Raw genomic sequence first — 6,322 nt, forward strand, 5'->3', positions numbered from 1 at the left:
CCCGCATGGTGGGTTTTTGCGGAAGCGCATGCATGGCAGCGGAGTGGTGACTCGCGGGCATGCATTCATGGCGGCGAAGTGATGACTCCATCTATAACCTAGATCTAGATCTGTAAACCAGATCTAGATAGATCTGAAGCTCGGAGTGGAGAGAATTTAAAACCATCACAGGTCCGGAGGCTTGACCGTCCGAATCAGGTGGTTTCTTTTTGGATCTACAAATCTTTTTCAGCTTCATTTTTGCACAGATCTGGAAGCATCTTTTAGATCTATGGATCTTTTTGAGCTTTTATAGAACAAATCTTGAAGCATCTTTCTGTAAACTTCCAGATCTGGATTTTTCTTGGATGAACAGATCTGAGAACCGAGACGAAAATCGAAGGGTAGCTCGTTGCCGTCCCACGGATGGCGCCAATGTCGAAACATGAAATGAATCTGACCTGATCCATGACAATGTTCCTCGGTCTTTGAGATGAACGAACCACGACCCGATCTTCTTCTCCGGTAGCTTGAGATCTGCAATGGCTTTTTGGGGGTGTGGAGGTGACTGCTAAGAAATCTCAAGGATCTCTTGTTTACAGACACAAAAATGTTATGATGGTGGCTCTTATTGAGAACCTGCCTCCTCAATAAGGAGGTGGAGACCTCCTTATATAGAGAGCCTCATGGCCACCATCATGGTACCCTAATGGGCCTAGCCCAGTTAGGGTTACCTCTACAAAACCCCCTCAGCCCAATAATATTGTATTAGTCCATATAATAAAATAAGCCAAACATAATAAATTAAGGTCGTAAGCCGGGTTTAGTACCATACCCCTACAGTACCCATTCCTATGATTGTCGATTTTTTGGAACAACAAACATGTGGTAGGGTATATAATACTTGTGAGGGATTTTTCATGTTTTTGTTAAGTTTAATTAATACAATTTTGCCTTTTCTTTTGCTTATTTTTATAAAGCTAACAGTGATCAGTGACTAATGATGGCATAATTTATTATGCGCAGGGCCGTCGTCCCTAAGGGCCCAAGTCCCTACGGCAAGCCAACCTTTCAACTTAGGTTAGCCTCCCCGAGACCAACGCCAGTCGGCACTGCAGGTTTGTGGAACAATTTGAAGAAGAAATGACGAGGAGGGTTATTTTTACTTTTAGGATTTATATAAGGTTAAGTTGTGGGCTCATTTTCATTAAGCATATCTGTAAAACATTTTTACATTTTAAATCTCCTCTAGTTATTTTTGATTATTGGGGGTGTTTGGCATTCCTTATTTTATCCTCCTTATAAATATAAGTTCTAGAGTTTTAGGCTTATGTGTTTGGCAACTCATATGACCTTTTAGATTTTGATTTATCACAAGGCCAAAATAAGGAGTTTTTATAAGTTGATCTTGTAACTTATTAACTAAGGGTTTGGTAATTCCCATTACACTTCTTTTAAAAAAAAGAATGTCTTTTTTAGTCGTTTTGACTTTTTCCACCATATAAGTTAATCCAAACACCTTTTTAAAAACTCTTTTGTTATATAAATTTACAAGTTAATGAGTTCTTTTCACAAAAAGTCCTTTTAAACATAAATAAGCAATCCCAAACACATCTTTGATGTTTCTCAACGTGTACAACACATCATGTTTACCTTATTAGTTTAATAACTCTTATTCAATTTTGTAAATAAGATTTTGTAAATAACTTATTTGTTATTACTTTATTTATATCAGTAGTGGAAACATAAACTTTAATAAACTTAAAAATTAAATAAGTCTATTGTGTCCCTCCTCTTAAGAGCTTTAGACGTCGTCACTGATTTAAGATATCTTAAATATATTAGTACCAATATTTCTATCCATAATTCATTTAAGCAATTGTGCATTTTTTTCGTCTTGTCTGTAGTCGTTAAATTCTTAGAAACGACCTTGATTATGTGCAATGGTTCATATTTATTAGCTAATACGTACCCACAATGTACAAACAAACATATACGATCTACAAACCTTATATATTTTTGACATAAACATGAATTTCATTACAAATAAAAGAATCTAATTACAATAAAGAGGTAGGTAAGCGGGCAACAAGCTGCACCGCCACCTACCCTCTTTTGAATAATAAAATCGATCCTACAGCAAAACAAAATTATCGTTCTTCGGTGTCGTTGAGTTACTGTGCACGACCCGCTGAACTCTTTTTAGAAACGTACCAATATTTTTGAACTCTTTTTAGAAACGTAGCGGCACGACCCGCTGAACAATATATACAAATATATTGTATATATTTATTAGGTAATGTGTTGATGTTGGGTGTCTTAAACCTTTTAGGAATCTAAAGCGAATAAAATTGCGGTCTTTTTCATTACTTTTTTTCTTTTGATCATATGATTTGAATTGCTATTTTATCACTTCACTATGTGTGCGTATAACTACAGTGACCATGCTAGTTTGGTAAGTTGTCGCTTAATATAAAATGACTTACCAGTTGGAGAAATGCAACTTAGAATAGAGAAGCATGAGCGTTAATGATGCCAAGATCGAATTTAAACACAAATACTCAGACACATAGGAAAGCACAAACAAGGTTTGCTACAAATATAAAAAGAAAAAAAGGCTATATTTATAACAATGGATTAGTACAGGGTTAGTTTGTAATTTTGTAATAGTACATGGGCCTGTAATGGAAATAGAAAGCTTGTCATTAGTTGTCGTTAGGTCGTTATTCGAGTCTGTATTTATAACGAATTAACAATACTAACAAGATAGGATTGATTTGGTTGAACTTCTTTCTCTGAATATTTCGTTGATCTTATTAAGTGGTATTAGAGCTTCCGATCCTCGAAAGTTCTTAATTCAAACCCTAATTCACCAAAAATCTATCCAATTTCGTTCAAATCCATCCAATTGATTCAATCTTTCGTTCGATCCATTGAAATCGATCACTCGTTCGATCAACTTCTTTTATGAAACCCTAATTCACGTTAAATTTCAATTCAATCCCTATAACTGATAATCTTCTGAGCAATTTTCTCAATATCTAAAACCCCAATTTCCAAATTCTTTTAAAATTAGCCTAGATTTATCGATTGCTCGATCAATTTGTCCCCCTAATTTCCTAATTCTTTTAAAACCTTAATTTCCTAATTCTTTCAATCCAATTTACACACTTTCAGTTTGATTCAAACTTGAGTCATCAATGGTGACTCAAACTTGGAATCAATCCCTCGAGCAATTCATCGACGATCATGATGGGGCTCTGCAACGATTGAAAGCAACAACTCGTATGAATATGAATAAATTCTTTACTATTGGAAGAATTGTGCTAAAGATGTAAGGGATTGGGTGAAAATGTGTACCATTTGTCATAAAAGCTAAGTATGAAAGAGTTGCATCTCCTGGGTTATTGCAACCTTGTAACATCCTACTTTCGGTCATAATAATAAAATAAATTTTGTTTATTTTATAGTGTGTCGTTTATCGATTTAGAAAAATAAACTAATAGAAGGCGGGCTTGGACTTTAGAAGATGGAATGAGATATGGAATGGGCCTTAGGTCCATGGGCTTAAGGGAGTATAAATACCCCTTAAACCCTAATCCTTTCCATTCTTATCCATCTCTACACCATAGCCTACACCATCAAAAACACACACAAGACTATCCTTTAACCCGAGCCTAGATCCGAAGTTGAAAACCCGAGATTTTTGGTGCTAGAACGTTGTGACGAACCGAATCTACCTCAAAGACCAACTCATGTTCGTAGTTCGACTCGTTTAAGGTACGTTTATAACGAGAAATCATTCATCTAGGTTTGGATTCATTTAGGTAGTCTTAGATCTGCTTGGGTATGATAAAAACGAAGTTAATGCAACGAATCTTACTGAAATTCATTAACATATGTTAGGTTAATTAATCAACTATGAGTCGTATGCCTATACCAATAAATCGCACCTTAAAAACCCGATGCTTGTATGAATAAATGGTTAGGGTTTGGCGCTATCATTACGAGCTTAATGATATCAAATTCGTGATATTTCGTTGAGATTAGAAGATTAATTGCAGATCTGGGGGTTTGTTGACCAGTTGTGTTCATATCAATTTTGACTTTGACCCTAAGTCAAAGTTTGGATAACACTGAGCCAATTCGTTAAAGTTAAAATAACGAATCAGGTGATTCGTCACGCACCAATTCGCTATGTGCAGATAACGAATCAGAATAGCCAATTTGTTATATTTAGACAACGAACCAGTTAGTTCGTTACTCGCCATTCGCTATGTTACAAGGATGAACCAGAATAACGAATTAGCTAACGAATCAGAATAACGAATCACATGATGTTCAGATAACGAATTTAGATGACGAGTCAGATGCCGATCAGATGACGAATCGGTTAACGAACCAGATCACAAAAGATAACCAATTAGCTAACGAATTAGAAAATAATTTAAAATCCTAATGGAAAATGTGTTAAGATAGTTAACGAAAACAAAATTTTCCAAGCTGACCTGGCAACTTAACCCCAGCCAGGGGCTCTGCCCCTTGGACCCCGCTAGGGGCTGCCGCCCCTAGAACCCTGCTTCCAGGGGCGCTGCCCCCGGACCCCTGTTCGTTGAGGGTTATAATTAAACAAGATAGCATGGTTCGGGTAGTGATAGTTAATTGATGTATGTAATTATTATACAATTAGCCGTGCACAACTCAAGAAAGGAATAACAATTAACGGTGAACGTAACCGAGTTCAGGTGAGTTTCTAGCCCAATTTCCTTGTTATGTTTTCGAGGCTATGTGCATACTCGATGTGATTGTTAATACACTTACCTTAAATGGTAAGTGTATGCCATGTATGATTTCTATGTTAATTATGTATATCTGGAATGTGAACGAAAACTTGTCGGTATGTGAACGATCTTCGGATATTGCACGTAGTGACAATGGAGGTATGTATGTAATAGATGAATGTGTATAATAGATGTATGTACAACATATGAATATGTATGAATGAGTAAAGAATGTATATGTATGTTACGGGTATGTAAAGACAGAATGTACGAAGATGAAGAAGTAAGGGACCAGACCCTAATAATATCTGAGATAGAGAAGAAAGGGATCAGACCTTGATAATATCTGAGATAGAGAAGTAAAGAGGGATCAGACCCTACTAATATCTGAGATAGACAAGAAAGGGATCAGACCCTGATAATATATGAGATAGACAAAGGAAAGAGGGATCAGACCCTAATAATATCTGAGATAGAAAAGGAAGGGATCAGACCCTAATAATATCTGAGATAGAATGGACCGTAAATATTAAGTATGAAAGTAATAAAGTATGTACGTATGTATGAAGGTATGAAATGAAAGCAAATTAGTAAAGTAATTATTATGTATCTTCGGATGCATGATTGAGGGTAAGTGTATGTATTGTATGACGTATGATTAACTAGAACTCACTCAACGTAGCTGACTTTTAGTATGCACGCAGGTGAGTAGAATGAGGCAGCTCGCTTGAGGGGAATACATGGCATGGAATTGAAGATACTGGCATCTCAAAGAAGTGCTATGTTATTATAAAGACAATGTTTTATGTTTAAACTACTTTGAATGTTTATTATGATAAGATTTGGAAGCTATGTAATATATTCTGGTTGAAGTTTTAATATTCCACGAATGTTTTAATTAAATCTAATAATTGAAACTGTGTTTATGAGTAAATCTAACACCAAATGTAGGGCACCGGTAACGGGGCCTTACAAACCTACTTCTATTCCTATATCAGTTTTTACTGATATCTCTATGGACTTTATAAGTGGCCTTCCTAAAGCCTATGGTAAGGATACGATTTTGGTTGTTGTAGACTGATTCACAAAATATGGGCATCTTATTGGTCTATCACATCCCTTCACTGCACCAAATATTGCTCAAATCTTTTTTGATACTATGTTTAATCTTCATGGATGCCCAAACAATAATGACGAAGGTTTAACAAATAATAATACTAGTCTATGACAAGATCATGAGGACGTCTAGCCCACAAATGCTCGACCAACTCATGACAAAGGTTTCCGTGGACCTCGCGGTTCTTGAGATATAAGACGTTTTAGAGTTATTCATCATCAGTGATTGTCGATTCATAAGACGTCACTCTTGTAGTTTTGACAAATAGTCATATCTTGGTCCTCAAAAACCATGTTAAGTAGAACTATACAAGTGTAGACTACATCCATTATTTTCTCCCTTGATCAAACCGTAGTGGCCTCAAAATCAAATGATTTTTTTCTGTATAACTCCAAACGCCATTTCAATATCTTAATGTGCTAATTCTTACTTCTTCTTAAAGTAC

The sequence above is a fragment of the Bidens hawaiensis genome, unplaced genomic scaffold (genome assembly GCF_021521415.1).
Source record: "Bidens hawaiensis isolate Kalapana, Puna unplaced genomic scaffold, B.hawaiensis_p1.1 tig00003653_1, whole genome shotgun sequence".
NCBI lineage: Eukaryota > Viridiplantae > Streptophyta > Magnoliopsida > Asterales > Asteraceae > Bidens > Bidens hawaiensis.